The sequence below is a fragment of the Malus sylvestris genome, chromosome 10, assembly GCF_916048215.2.
Source record: "Malus sylvestris chromosome 10, drMalSylv7.2, whole genome shotgun sequence".
NCBI lineage: Eukaryota > Viridiplantae > Streptophyta > Magnoliopsida > Rosales > Rosaceae > Malus > Malus sylvestris.
Window position 1 is genome coordinate 27766993 of NC_062269.1, and position 16908 is coordinate 27783900.

A 16908-nucleotide genomic window follows, 5' to 3' on the forward strand; every position below is an offset into this window, starting at 1 on the left:
ATAAAATTGTCTTACTCCATAGAAAATTGTTCAAAAACTTGAACCAAATATTAAGAGGGCGTTTAGCCACTAGGGGGAACTCAGACACATGTTGGCCCTTGTTTAAAAGTTCTAATCTTCCATTGGTGTAGATGACTTTTGAAAATCAAAAAACTACATAGTGGTATCTTCGGGATTATCAACTTGAACAAAGTTAGTGTGTATGACTTTACGACGTGAATGATACTTAGCAACAACATCAACAAGTGCTTGACAAATGCATGACCAATAATCCTTGGAACCACAATGATAACATATGTCTATTTCTATGGTGGTTGTGCCTTACCTTTATTCTTGAAGTTGAAAGTCTTGAGATCTAGAGAATCGCGCTTTGAAACCACAACTGTAACACATGTCTATTGGACCAGAAAAGTGTGGCAAGCATTGTTCGTTATGGGAAGCTGAGATATCCACCAACACATGAAGCCACAGGGTATTCTCTTGTTTACAATCAGCTCTACCCTTTTGAAGTCCAAAATTATACTTCCGGAATCATCCACCATGTTCGTCTCACAAGTTTGATTTCGTTTGCTTCTTATTTTCTTCAAAGTTTCAATGGAGAATTACAAAGTTGGGTTTTCCTGAAATGACTGAACTTTTAAATCCCCCAAACATAAGTTGTGATGGAATGTGGTTCTTCTGATAAGTTGGTGATCTAATTGTTGTTTCGATGTAGGGTTGAAACTGAATACACTGTACTTTTATCGATGCGGGGATCCTTCTATACATGCAATGAGTCAAATCCACCATTTCAGGACTATGCCAGTTTCTGGTCCTCGGAGCTACCCTGAGAGAATAGCGGTTATGGGAGACCTTGGCCTTACTTACAACACAACTACCACACTAAGTCACTTGAAAAGTAACAATCTTGATCTTGTTCTATTGATTGGTAATGTTACTTATGCAAACCTCTACCTCACAAATGGAACTGGCTCTGACCGCTATTCTTGCTCATTTCCAAACTCTCCAATACATGAGACCTATCAGCCTCGATGGGATTACTGGGGATGGTTAAAACATAAATTGCTTTATTTCTATCACATACAATGGCTGCTGTAAATTATGGCATAGAACTTGTTTTCTTATGTTGTCATTGCTGGGTAATTTGTGTAGGTATATGCAGAGTTTAGTGTCCAAAGTTCCAATAATGGTTGTTGAAGGGAACCATGAAATAGAAGAACAGGCTGAAAATAAGACTTTTGAGGCTTATAGTTCTCGTTTGAGAAAACAAATTTAATGTGAAATTAATTGGTACTTGGTTCCCTCGTTGCTAAAACACATAATACAAATCTTATTTGAAACGCTATCAGAAACAATGACCTTATCTTGAAACTCGTATCACAACAGTACCATTTAGTTCCGATCCCAAGCATGTTTTTATTAAGTTGTCCTTGGTGTCTATGAATGACGAACAATTTTCCTCATTGTAATTAATTATCTTTTTGCTTTAAAGTGCACTAAATATTCTTCAATTTTCTTGAATAAAACAATAGGTTCATGCCTACAAGAGATCGAATCGAGATTATGATTACAACTTAGATTCCTGTGGTCCTGTGTATCTCACCGTTGGTGACGGGGGTAATCGGGAGAAGATGGCAGTTCAACATGCTGACGAACCTGGTCATTGCCCAGAGCCATCAACTACTCCTGATCAACACCTAGGTGTTGGTGCCTTTTGTGTAGAGAACTTTACCTCCGGCCCAGCAGCAGGTAAATTTTGTTGGGATCGGCAACCGAATTACAGTGCTTTCAGAGAAAGCAGCTTTGGCCATGGGATCCTTGAGGTACTCCTTTTTGTGTTTTTTCTGTTTGGCATATATCCAGTCTGACAATGCATTCAATTGTCTATAAACGTTATAACTTAATATGTACGACCCTAAACTACATATGATATAACTTGAAAATGATTGATGGAAAGATGAGCATGTGCTTGACAGTCAATGTTATGGAACCAGTTTAAATCATTTTTACCACTCCACTGCAATGTTGATAGAGTTTGTGATTTTATGTGGTTTTGTGATTTTATGAAGTATCAAAGCACGAAATAAAAAAATAAAAAAATCAATGAGATTATGATCTCTGCTCAGAAAGCAGGAAGGAATGAAGGTGCGAAGAAGGTGAAGAGATTTCTCCCTTGGATTCTATTAAGCTATAACAGAATTGATACATCTAGAAGCATAGAGTTGAGGGTGAGATATAGCGTTTGAGGGCACACTCACTCATCAACCTCACATACTCACGTGTATAGCACATGCTCACCTATAAGTGAGTTGCTATGCCATGTGACACATATCTAGCCTGTTACCTTTGATTGAATTTGAGCCCTACATTACAAACTAAGAACAAACACCTTGAATTACAAAGGAAAATAAGAAACTTAAATCAGAAAGCAGCTACAAGGCTTAAACATCAACACTCTCCTCTAAGCTGGCAGCTGATTTGACTCCTAACATCTCTCTAAAATAGTTGAACTTCTCCTTTGGTAGGGCCTTAGTCAAGATATCTGCCATTTGTTCTTCAGATTTGCAGTAAACAAGCTAAAGTTCCTTCTCTTATATTGCATCCCTCATGAAGTGAAATTTTCTGCTGATGTGTCTTGTTTTCTGATGAAACACATGATTCTTGACAATAGCTATTGCTGAAGTGTTATCACACATTAGCATAGTAGGTTCAACCTGTTCTTCTCCAAAATCTTCTAGAAAAAACCTCAACCACTTGGCCTGAGATGTTGCTTCCGCAACACTTACGTATTTAGCTTCTGCAGTGGACAATGCCACTGTGTTTTGTTTGATTGATGCCCAAGAGAACACACCTGAGCCAAGATTGAAAGCATACCCTGATGTGCTTCTCATGTCATCAACACTCCCAGCCCAGTCACTGCCACAATATCCAATAAGCAATGCTGACTTTCCTTTTACATATTCAATGCCAAAGTCCATAGTACCTTGAATGTATTTTAGTACTCTTTTTGCTGTTCTCATATGCTTCTTGGTTGGACCATGCATGAATCTTGCCAAGAGACTAGCACCAAACATTATGTCTGGTCTAGTGGCAGTGAGGTACAAAAAGCTTCCCACCGATTTCCTATACTCAGACTCATCTGCAGTTTCACTTCCATCATTCTTGCATAGCCTTTCATTTGCTACAAGTGGTGTTCCCACGAATTTACAACCCTTTAGTCCAAATTTCTCCAACAACTTCATTGCATATTTCTTCTGATGTATAAAGATGCTCTTCTTGGTTTGTACAACTCTCATACCAAGAAAATGGTGCAGCAATCCCTAATCTATCATCTCATAGTGCTGCATCATGTCATTTTTAAATTTGTCCAGCAATGTGTCACTACTACCAGTGTACACAATATCATCAACATACACAGAAACAATGAGAATCCCTGAGTTTTCAACCTTAGTGTATAGAGTGGCTTCACTAGGACTTCTTTTAAAACCAGCCTTGGTGAAGTAGGAATCAATTTCATCATACCAAGCTCTTGGAACTTGATTAAGGCCATATAATGCCTTGTTTAACTTGTACACTTTATCCTCCTTGCCTTCTATGACAAAACCTTGAGGTTGATCAACATAGACTTCCTCCTTGAGTACACCATTAAGGAATGCAGACTTTACATCCAACTGAAAGAGTTGCCATTCTTTCTGACCTGCAAGAGCTATCAAAGTCCTTATGGTGTCAAGCTTAGCAACTGGTGCAAAAGTCTCATTGAAGTCAATTATTGACTTCTGTGAATAACCTTTTGCAACCAATCTAGCTTTGTTTTTCTGAATGCTTCCATCAAGATTCAGTTTTGTTTTGTATACCCACTTCACACCTATCATAGGTTTGCTAGATGGTCTGTCTACCAGCATCCATGTACTATTCTTTTCAATCATGTCTAGCTCAGCTTGCGTAGCTTTCATCCAAGATAAATCTAGAGCAGCCTCTTCATAGCTTTCAAGTTCCATAATGCAAACATTACACTATGCAAGAACTTCATTCAAGGGTCTCCATTTCTTTGGAGTAAAATCATAGCTCTGTGATAGATCAATCTGTGAGCTTGAACCATCAGCATTGGAACTCAAACTTTCCTGTGAAATATCAGAAGTGATCTCAGGGAGTATAATTTCATTTGAACTTCTAATCCTTGAGTTCGTTCAGATTCTGCTATATTAGTAGTAATTGATGTATCAAAATATTTTTCAGAGCTTACATTCCAATCCCATCTGGCACTCTCATCAAATACTAAATCTCTAGACAATATAATTTTATTAGTGATAAGATCAAATACCCTGTATCCTGCCTCACTGGTTCCATACCCCACAAAGACATATTTGTGACTGTTGCATTCAAGCTTGTGTCTAAAATTCATGGGAACATGAACATAGCACACTGAACCAAAGATCTTCAAATGTGCAATTCCAGGTTTTATTCCACTATAGGCTTCAAAAGGAGTCATTTTATCCAAAGACCTTGTAGGACACCTGTTGAGGAGATATACTGCAATGTGCACAGCTTCTGTCTAAAACTGGTATGGCATGCCTTTTTCATGTAGCATAGTTTTTTCCATTTCCACCACAGTTTTATTTTTTCTTTCAGACACACCATTCTGCTGTGGTGTGTATGACATGGTTAGTTGCCTTTGAATACCAGAGACATTGCAATAGTCACTGAATTCAGAAGACATGAACCACCTCTATCATTTTTTAGGTACTTGATCTTGTGTCTACCCTGCAATTCTGTCATTGCATTGAACCTTTTGAAATACTCAAATGGCTAGGATTTTTATCTCAGAAAATAAACCCATGTCATTCTAGTACAATCATCAATGAGCAGAATAAAGTACTTGTTTCCAGCATTTGAAGCAATTTGCATTGGACCACAGATATATGTATGTACCAATTCAAGTGGGAATTTAGCTCTCCAAGCAAATTCTCTTGGAAATTCATCTCTACGTTGCTTGCCAAGCATACATCCTTCACAAACATTCTTGGAATCTTCCAAGTGAGGCAGCCCATGAAACATTTCTTACTCCCTAAGTTGCAGCAAACTTCTTGTGTTTAAATGACCAAGCCTCTTGTGCCAAGTCTGAGTACAATGAGATACACTAGCTTTCAGTGCTAGTGGTGTAGCAGGCATCATGGTTAAGGGAAAACACCTGTTGCCAGTCATTTGAACCTTAGCAACCAGTCCATTCAAGTTCTAGCTATCATAAATACAAACTACATTACCACCAAATAGTAGATAGTAACCATGTTTCAACATTTGCCCCACACTTAGGAGATTTTCCTCCAAGCCAGGCACCATCATCACTTCTTGTATGTGTTTTCTTCCCATCTTAGTTTCAATGACAAGTGTACCTATTCCTGCTACACTCACAACTTCACCAGTTCCCATTTTTACTCTTGCATTCAGGTTTCTACTCATATTCATCAGCAAGCTTTCATTTCCTATCATGTGGTTGCTGCAACAACTATCAATGTACCAAGTATTATTGACTTTCACCTGAGTCACAAAATTGCAAGCAAAGAATAAGGTTCCCATATCATCAACCTGATTTGCATAGTTGGCCTTCTGCACCATTTTGTTCCCATTGCAGTTTCTGGTTTCATGATCAAATTTATTGCAATTTGTGCATTTAGGTTTTCCTTCAAACCAGCACTTTCCATAGTGCAGTTTATCACAATGTTTGCAAGCTGTTTTGTTCGAATCATGAGAATTATTCTGCTTAGAGACAAGGTTGGGCTTGTTATCCCACTTTTTCCTTTTGTTCTTCCAATTTTTTCCTGATTTTTGAGTACCGGAGAACCCACTGGGTTTTTGAAACTTAGACCCAACATTTAGACTAACAAATGCCTTTTCATTAGAGTTTTTAGCATGCATATCTAGCCTTTGTTCATAACCCTTCAGAGGGGCAACAACTTCTTGGATTTCAAGGGTTTCAATATCCTTTGATTGTTCAATCACAGCACAGATAGAGTCATAACTTCTAGGCAAGCTTATAAGTAATTTTTGAACAACCCTGTCCCTAGATAGTTCTTCACCATAACCCCTTATTTGATTCATGAGGTCAAACAATTTAGTAAGGTATGTAGATAAGGATTCATCATCTCTCATCCTAGTGTACTCAAATTCTCTGCTTAAACCTTGTAATTTCACATTTCTAACCTGTTTGTCATCTCTGAGTTCTTGCTGTAGAATATCCCAAGCTCCCTTGGAGGTTTCTTCGTTAGAGATCCTGGGGAAAATCTGATCAATGACAGCTCCTTGGATCAACCCAAGAGCCTTAGTATCCTTCATTATGATCTCCACAACGTTTGGAGTTTCAGTAGCTGCATCATTCTCCTTCTTTTCATCAGCTACCACAACCACAATATATGATTATGGGATAGTAAACCCAGTCTCTACGAGCTCCCACATTCCATGAGACTAGAGGATGGTTCGCATTCTGATATTCCAGAATTCATAGTTCTCACCATTGAAAATAGGAGTGCGAAGCTCAGAACTCGTTGTTCTAGCCATATTAGACTCAGATCTTCAATTTTCACAGATTTTCAAAGCGCGATTCTTCAGCAATGAAGCTTAGGGAAAACAATTCATTGAAGAACACAGAAATCACATATTCATGCCCAAATTAAAGCGATGAACCTGGCTCTGAGGCCATGATAGAGTTCGTGATTTTATATGGGTTTGTGATTTTATGAAGTATCAAAGCATGAAATCAAAAAGAAATCAATGAGATTATGATCTCTGCTCAGAAAGCATGAAGGAATGAAGGTACGAAGAAGGTGAAGAGATTTCTCCCTTGGATTTTATTCAGCTATAACTGAATTGATACATCAGTGGAGGGTGAGATATAGTCGTTGAGGGCGCACTCACTCATCCACCTCACACACTCACGTGTATAGCACATGCTCACCTGTAAGTGAGATGATATGCCATGTGACACACATCTAGCCTATTAGCTTTGATTTAATCTGAGCCCTACATTACAAACTAAGAACAAACACCTTGAATTACAAAGGAAAATAAGAAACTTAAATCAGAAAGTAGCTGCAAACATCAACAAATGTCACGAGAAAATCACTTCGCACCAATATCTGTTTATATGGGGTGCGAAAATCCTGTGACTAACTTGAATACCCTTGATCGGTTATTGAGTAGCAAACATATAGATGTAGGCTAGTAGGCTAGAAGTCTGCTGAGAATGTATATACTAGGATTATAGCTCAGTTTCACCACCTGGATTATACATTAATCGTGCATTTTGATGTGCATAACTTGCAGGTGAAGAATAAGATTTGGGCTTTGTGGACATGGTACCGGAACCAGGACTCCGACAATAAAATTAGAGATCGAATTTATATAGTGAGGCAGCCTGATCAATGCTGCATCCGCCATGCGTTCTAAAGTTGGCTTGCTGACCTCTAATTCTCACTGCTGCTTGCTGTGAAAATTATTATTAAGATACCAACTCAAGTGATCATTCTTATCTAGATAGGAATAGGACAGAAGGTGCAGAAAGAGTAGGAAGATGGGGTTTCACCTATGTATACACACTACATATATGGGGAGAGGGAGAGAGAAAGAGAGCAGAAGACGAAAAGCAACTCCGCTATTGTGGTATGTAGCTGATAAAATCTTATTTATACATCTCCATTGTAACTTGAATATATACTCTCAACCAATTTATACAACAAAAAATGTGTAAGATTGGTTCCTGGAGCAATTTCAGATATCGAATTCTGAACTATTTACGTATTTTGTTGAGTTACTGCAAATTGGTTCAACTGATGAACCAAAAATTTCCCCTCCCCCTATTATGAAGACAAAAAATTGTTGGAAGTGACTTTTATATTGTCACTTAGTGTTACAAGTTCACTAATGTTATGGTGGCACCGCTTATAAGGGTGGTGTTTCGACAAAACCCTTAGCTCCCGAGCTCACAATGCACCCCGCCTATAAGTCATTCGGAGTTTGGAAGGAGCAATGAGGTTTGCTATAACCTCCGTACAAAAAACCTTCAACAACTTCCCATACATTGTATTCTCCATTAAATTCCAGGCCAGGGGTTCCACCTCCATCTCATATAATTTCTTACCGTCTCTTGTCCAAAACATTTGTAATATTGTGCCAATTATGTTATATATTTGCAGGATGCATAGCAATTTGGTGTCAGTAAAACATTGTCTGCCGCATATTTGATCATGTTTTAACTTAGGAATTTCATGGTCTATTTAATTTTGACGAATTTGAAAGGCTTTTAAAACAAATTAGAATCAAACTTTCAAAATTACTACCCCAAACAAATTGCACTGCAAATTACCATAATCAGAATTCATCAGCTCATGTACATACTACATAACATTTACTTAGGATATGAAATGGTGAGATCGATAAATTCGAAATCATCATTATATTGTTGTTCTTATTACATTAATATAGATACATGTAGCCACTATATATATACCTATTAGAGTGAATAACATACCAATGCCATGCCCCACAATTTGTTGTCCTGACACAATCGCCGCGTTGTAGTCAAAACAGATGACGACTTCCAGCAGATACACGATCCCCCCGTCATACTTGCAACGAAGAAGAGGTATTTTGTTTTGTATAGTCCTTTGAATGGCTGATTCAAGGTCGATGTAACGATATTGATATCCTGGTACAATCCCAGTTGTTTGAGAAAATAGATATTGTGCATTGTAGGTAAACTATATAAGCTTCATGGAAGTATTGTGTCTGGGAAAATTTATTGTCCGAGCACCTGTCGTGCTTGTTGTATTGATCCTCCCAGAAATCCATATTTGTTTGTCTAATGTTGAAGGTTGGCCAGGAATTGGACAAAAGTAATTGCAGATAATGATCAGCATTCATCTGAAGCACAAAGATGAGAAGTTACAAGCATTTCAGAGAGCTGCAGGAGAAAAAACAAGGGAACTGAAATGAGTGTGTGTATATATATATATTCGATGTGTACCTCATTTCTGTTGAATACGGTACCAGCGCAGTGTATTGTACATCAGACTCCTGGCCCTCAATTTGTAAATCAGATTAATAGTTTCCGTGGTGATAGAGTATTCGGAGGAAAGTCTAAGTAGTAAAAAGATCGCCGAGGTCTTTCGGCGGCTCGCCTCCAAGCCCAGCCTTGATGCCTGCTCCCTCTTCTGCAAGCGCTAGCTCGCCCTTGAGCGCCTCAGTAGCATCGCCCTTTGCATCGGTGCCACCGGCAGCCCGGACCTCGTCGTCGGCCTCCTTGCTTCCAATTCCGCAATGTTTGTGCCGTTCACATTGACGAGCACCTTAACCTTTCGTCGATGAGGCTACATTCTGTTTGAGAAAATGAATTTCATTGATTAAGAGAATAAAATTACAATGTTGTGGTATGTGTGTGTATATATATATATATATGTATGGATACCCTCTACACTCTCACATAACTCTAACCTTCTAAACACCTAGCCACCTATACAACAATCTCAACTAATCACTAGTCTAATACAACAAACTAACTAGCTCTAAGTTTTATCACCAATGGAATCTTTAACAATATTATCCTTCACATCCCCTCCTCAAACTGAACTGAGGAGTTCGAAGGGACAATTTGGATCTTAAGAGCTTAAACTAGTCTTTGGAAAGAGATTTTGTGCAGATATATGCAATTAAGTTCCCCGACGCGACTTCGAATGATTTTGTAACTTTTTCGATTTGGGTAAGCCTCAAAACACTCCAAATGTTTCTCTTTTCATCCCTATAGTTCTTTTATGACCACGTTGTTGTGTTTTGGACATCAAAATATGAAGAAACACCTCGGAGGACTATATTCCATGTTTTCTGGCGAGGTGCTGGAACTTGCAGACGTTTTCTGATCATATTTCAGCCACGACTGGCCACGAGGAAGGTATATTTCGACTCCTTGCTTCACGGGCTTCATTTTGGTATTTTAGTTCACTTGTTTTGACTAAGTTTCGAGCTCCATCAAAGCTCGGGCATTCTCTAGCCAATTTTTGGCCTTCTTATTCCTTTGGTCCGATGACCCACAACCTTAGACCCAAAACCCTTTTTACCCAGCCCATTTGGGTAGCCCAATCCCTTATCCTTTTAAACCAAATGACCCAATTAAATAACCGGGCTTTCAAGCCCAAAACCCTAGTCTAACTAGGCCCTTGGGCCGTGCACCTAGGCCCAGGCCCATCGCCAATCCAGCCCATTAAACCCAAACCCTTGACCATTTGAAACCAGGCTTTTGGGCCTAGGCCCCTTCGGCCTAAACCCACTAGCCCAACTCGGATGGAATATTCTTTGGAATATTCCGTCTGAGAATATTCTGTCAAGGAATATTCTTTGGAATATTCTTAGTGTTGACTTTTTATTGACTTTTTCGAAATTTACCCGGAACCCTTTTTAGGGTAATTCGACTTCCTGAATCCATTTTAGACATCCGTTTTCCCAAATTCAATCATTTGAATAAAGTTTTATTAATTGGACCATTTATGTGCTTATGTGCAATTATTTACAGCGATTCCGTCATTTTTATTTCATATGGCTCTACAACGACGGAGTATCTGTGAGTGGACTCCTTCTAAAATGCATGTTTTAATACTAGAAATGCATACATAAAAAGCCTAATTTAATTATTACTTTTTATGAAACGTTTTTATGAGATATTATGCTTACTGAGAATATTTTGAATTACCATATTTTATCGAACTCATGTTCTATGTGGTATAGATGATGGATGACTTTATACTGCTTATGAGCATGCTTTTGCACACTTCTTTATAGTATAGGTGATGGATGACTTTATACTATGAAGATGTTTTTAAGATATATATATACCTATGTTTGGAAAGTCTATGTTCAATGGTTTTGTGCTTATCTAGTGGTCACTATACCGCCACGGGCGAGGATTATGGTTGTTGGCTGTGGGCCGGGAGAAATAATCTCTGGCTTCGGGCCGAGAGACATGGAGTTGGCATTGGGCCAGGAGAAATAATCTTTGGCTACGGGCACAGGGACATAAAAGCTGGCATTGGGTCGGGAGATATTATTATTGGATACCATTATGTATCACACTATTTACGAGATATGTTTTATGAAGGTTTTATGGCATGCTAGGGTTTTCGGAAAACCTATTACATATTATACTATTGAATTTCCATAAAACTTTGGTGGTTAGTATGTTGATAACTGTTTTAGTCTATATATATATATATATATATATATATATATATATATATATATCAACTTGGTCCACTCATGTTTGTTTTGCGCCCCCTCAGGACTTAGAATTGAGGTGTACAATCCCGACGTCAAGGCACTTTCGATTCGGCAGCTTCGAGGCCTCTCGGTGTAGAACCCATTCCTTTGCTCCTTCAATGTTATATTTTTTTCTTTAGTGTTCTAGATTAGTTGTATGCTCTGAACACGTTCCTCATTTGCATATTAATTATAATTAAATTTATAAGTCTTATATATTTCGGGTTCTTATGCATTCTAATATGGCTTCGTCACCTTCGGGTGTTGGCCAACACGTTCCTATCCTGGTGTTCGGGGAATATCAGGGTTGGGCGTGTCAACATGGAAGATGGAAACAAATATTAGCAAGTAACTGACATATCCATGTAATTTCAGCTGCAGTATTAGCTAGAGATCGATACTCTGCCTCTATTGAAGAACGAGCCACTGTTGGTTGCTCCTTAGCACTCAAATTGATGATAGATGAACCCAGAAAAATACAATAACTGCCAGTTGATCTTCGATCAAGTGTGCAACCTACCTAGTCAGCATCTAAGAAGGCTTTGAGAGATGGAACAGAGACAGATTATGTAAACCAAAGACCAATGTCAATGGAACCCTTAAGATATCGAATGATCATTTTGACAGCTTGAAAATGAGACTGCCTTGGATTGTGCATGAATTGACAAACAAGATTGACTACAAATCATAAATCTGACCGAGTCCAAGTAAGATATTGTAATACACCAACCAAAGATCAATATTCTGTAGGATTATCAAGCAATGGAGAAGAATGATCCAGCTTAGATGTATTGAGTGGGGTAGCACATGGTTTTGCTCTAGCCATGTTAGTCTTCTTTAACAGATCCAAGATATACTTGGTTTGTGAAATAAAGATGGCTTTGGAGGATCGCTTGACTTCAATTCCCAGAAAATAATGAAGTGCACCAAGGTCTTTGATGAGAAAGAGAGAGCTAAGTTGAGAAATTACATGCTTCCAAGCTGCTACAGATGGCCCTGTGACAATAATGTCATCAACATATATCAGAACAAAGACCATAAGATCCCTTTTAACAAACAATGAATGATCTGATTTAGAACTAGTGAAGCCAAGAGTATGCAATGCGCCATGGAATTTTTCATACCAAGCTCTGGGAGCCTGTTTAAAACCATATAGGGATTTATGCAGTTGACAAACATGAGTATGGTGAATAACATCTTCAAAACCAGGCGGATGTTGCATATAAACAGATTTAGACAATGTCCCATGCAGAAAAGCATTGCTTTCATCTAGTTGACTGAGACTCCAATCAAATTGGGCAGCAAGAATGAGTATGAGTCGAATTGTCACAGGCTTGGCTACTGGACTAAAAGTCTCAGTATAATTAAGTCCTTCTTGCTGATGAAAACCTTTGGCAACTAAGCAAACTTTGTACTTATCTATGGTACCATCAGGTTTTCTTTTAATCCTGAAAACCCATTTACATCCTACAATGTTTTGATGAGCAGTTTTGGGTACTAAAGACCAAGTACCAGTTTGTTGCGAGGCAAGAAACTCATCCTGCATTGCCTTAACCCAATGTGGATATTTGGAAGCTTGGAGATGTGTAGTGGGGACAAATTCATATGAAAAATAAGAAATGAGAGGATGTTTGCTTGCAGAAAAGGCTTTTGGTTTGTAAATACCATATTTGGACCTGGTTTGCATAAGGTGAGTATTAGTAGGAACTGAGTGAGATGTAGGTATAAGAGATATAGGTATAGGGGCTATTGGAGAAGAGCTACTTGGAAATATATGAGATGGAGATGATGGTATAGGGGAATGAATATGTGGTTGAGTGAATGTGAGGTGAATGGGAATGGTATTGAGAGGTGAAGATGCTGTTGAGGGAAAAGAGCACTGTGAAACTGCAATAGTGTTAAAGGGAAAACTGCCTTCATCAAAGATCACATTTCTGAGATGTATAACTTGTTGGTAGTAAGATCCAAACATTTGTAACCTTTTTGGTTAAGGCTGTAATGAAGGAATACACATAACTTTCTTTTGGGATCCAATTTAGACTCAGAGTAAGGTTGCAGCCATGGAAAACAACTACACCCAAAAACCTTCAAGGTGGCATAGTTAGGTGATCTGTGGAAAAGACGTTCCCATGAAGACAATCTGGATAAAGTAGGTAATCTATTTATGAGAAACACAACTATGGAAAAAACATGATCCCAATAGGTGTAAGGGACCTTAGAAACTGTTAAAAATGTTCTGGCAGTCTCAACTATGTGTCTGTGCTTGCAATCAGCACAACCATTCTGCTGAGGAGTGTATGGACAACTTAGTTGATGACTAATACCATTTTCAACAAGGAAATTAGAGAATTGAGTGCTAAGATATTCCCCACCAGATCTGATCTGAGGGCAACAATTTTAGTATGCAACAAGTTCTCAACAAGACTTTTGAACTTAAGAAAAGTAGGAAACACATTAGATTTATATTGCAAAGGATAAAGCCAACAATATTTTGTAAAATCATCTACAAAGATGACATAGTATCTGAAATTGTTCACATAAGTGACGGATGTTGGCCCCCAAACATCTATGTGAAGTAGCTCCAAAGGTTTACTGGTATGACAAGGTACATAAGCAAATGGCAATCTGGAACTTTTGCTTAAGGCACAACCATTACAGAAAGACTTATTAGAACCATTAGAAAACCAAATACAATACTTAGTAGCCAACTTATTGAGAATCTTCATCGAAGGATGGCCAAGTCTTTGGTGCCAAATATTTCTAGATGTGTTAACAGAAGCAGCAAACACATTGTGATTGTGGATCACATAACTGGAAGCCTATAGTTGAAATGGATAGAAGCCATCTCTCACAGGACCTTTAAAGAGCATCTTTCCAGAAGAAATATCCTTCACAGCGAAGTGATAAGGATAAAGATGCATAGAACACCAATTATCAACAAGAAACTGATTTGTAGAAAGCATATTTTGTTTCAAATCAGGAACATGCAACACATTTCGAAGTTGAAAATTATGATGAGGAGTATGTAATGCAAAAGAACCAGAGTAGAGAATGGGCAAACCTTTGAAGAGTGTTGTAAGAATTGGTCATGTGAGTACTAGCACTGGAGTCAACAATCCAAGTAAGTTGAGGAGAAAGTGTGCTTGCAGCCATAGCAGAATGAGAAGCATTGCTGGAATAATGTGGATTTATGCGCTAGGGACACTCGATTGCATCATGCTCAAACTATCGAAAAATTTGGCATGGAATCCTCATTCCAGAGAAATTGAAGGATGATCAACTACAACGGTTGTAACACTGAGAGTTGTTGCGAGAAGAATTTAGATGATAGTTGTTAGAACGAAAGTTGCTTCATCCTTGGAAGTTTCTAGGGTTGGAGAAACCACGATCGCCACCATGACCTTGAGAGAAATTACGATCACCACCACGACCTGTAAGATTATGTTGAGCAACAAAGGCCTGAGAATGTGGAGTATGAAGGATGCCGGTGGTGGAGTTGTACGCCTGAATTGGCATTGTCGAAGTAGTTTTCTTCCAATTTGTTAACTGAATCTCTTTACTAAGAAGAAGACTATGCCGCTCATCAAGTGTGGTGGAACCAAGCTGGAATTGTATCGCATCAACAAAAGATTCGTACTCTGATGGTAAATCGTGAAATGTGATAGAGATTAATTCAGAATCCTTAACTGGAGCACCGACATTGGCAAGAGCATCATCGATCTCTTGAATTTGTTGAAGATATTGAGCAGTTGTGGAATCGCCCTTTGAAATGCTGTGTAAACATGATCGGAGCTCATGGATGTGCCATTGAGACGCCATCGCAAGGCGTGACTCCAATTTTACCCAAAGCTATCTGGATGTAGTAACTCTAACAATGTAAGGAATGATCGATTTAGAAAGCATGGAATCGATCCAGATGAGGATGTTCTTATCATTCTCGAACCAAGAAACATATGCCGGATTCAGAATTTGATTTCCAACAGCATTAGAGATGAATTGAGCTGGAGGAGGCATCGATCCATCAAGAATTCTAGTGAGATTATAGCGACGGAAGATCGAATAAAATAATGCACTCCAAGTGAGATAATTGGTCAGAGTCAGCTTGATCGGCACCATGGATTCGATATTCTGGATCATGATTAAAGGTGTGGAGAGAGTAGAACTAGAATTTGAGAGAAGATCAGGATGAATTTGTGTTGCCGATTTAGAAGAAGGAGAAGCTGAGGTCGCCATGGGAGATAGTTAGGGTTTGGCAGTGAAAGCTTAGGAAGAAGCTTAGGAAGGAAGAAAGCTTAGCGAAGAAGCTGGAGAAGGGAAAACGTGGATTGGATCAAGTCGGTAGACAGAAGGCGGGTGATACCATGTTAGAGAAAATGAATTTCATTGATTAAGAGAAAAAAAATTACAATGTTGTGGTGTGTGTGTGTGTGTGTGTATATATATATACATCCTCACATAACTCTAACCTTCTAACCACCTTGCCACCTATATAACAATCTCAACTAATTACTAGTCTAATACAACAACCACAACAAACTAACTAGCTCTAAGTTTTATCACCAATTCAATCTTTAATAATACCATCCTTAACACATTATGCCAATGGCTCCGCCGAAAACGTGCTTGATTTGAACAGCTTATCAGATGTCAGTATGACTGCTATCAGCAACAGATTCCCCAAGCTCGAAAATCTGAGCTTAATCTGGTGCTCCAATGCCTCTAGTATCGGTCTAATTTTGCTGATAAGTGTAAACTGTTGAAATCGTTGGATTTGATAGAGTTGAATTTTAATGCTTGAAGTCTGCAATTCTTCGTTTGAATACTTAACTGGACTATCAGTGATCCACAACTCCCTGGTTGGTAGCTACTTGGCATCCTTCCTGGTATAGTACCTACGAAGCCCTTTATAGAGAGGCAGAATGTATGAGGTAGCAAACATATAGATGTAGGCTAGTAGGCTAGAAGTCTGCTGAGAATGTATATACTTGAATTACAGCTCAGTTTCACCACCTGGATTATACACTAAGCGTGCATTTTGATGTGCATAACTTGCAGGTGAAGAATGAGACTTGGGCTTTGTGGACATGGTACCGGAACCATGACTCCGACAATAAAATTGGAGATCAAATTTATATAGTGAGGCAGCCTGATAAATGCCGCATCCGCCATTTGTTCGAAAGTTGGCTTGCTGACCTCTAATTCTCACTGCTGCTTGCTGGGAAAAATTTATTATTAAGATCCCAAATCAATTGACCATTCTTATCTAGATAGGAATAGGATGGAAGGTTGCAGAAAGAGTAGGAAGATGGGGTTTCACCTATGTATACACACTATATATATAAGAGGAGGGGGGTTGGGGGGGTGGGGGGTGGGGGAGGGGGCGGGGAGAGAGAGAGAGAGAGCAGAAGAAGAGCAACTCCGCTGTTGTTGTATGTAAATGATAAAATTTCATTTATACGTCTCCTTTGTAACTTGAATTTATACTCTCTCAACCAATTTATACAACAACAAACGTGTAAGATTGGTTCCTGGAGCAATTTCGGATATCGAATTCTATTATATATTTGCAGGGGTTCCACCTCCATCTCATAGAGATTATCATCACCTGTTGTT

At 38.7% G+C, this 16908-nt stretch overlaps 1 pseudogene; it reads left to right on the forward strand.

Annotated features, from left to right (window-relative positions):
- Positions 1-395: 395 nt before the first annotated feature.
- Positions 396-16642, forward strand: LOC126584398 (purple acid phosphatase 15-like; annotated as a pseudogene).
- The last annotated feature ends 266 nt before the right edge of the window (positions 16643-16908 follow it).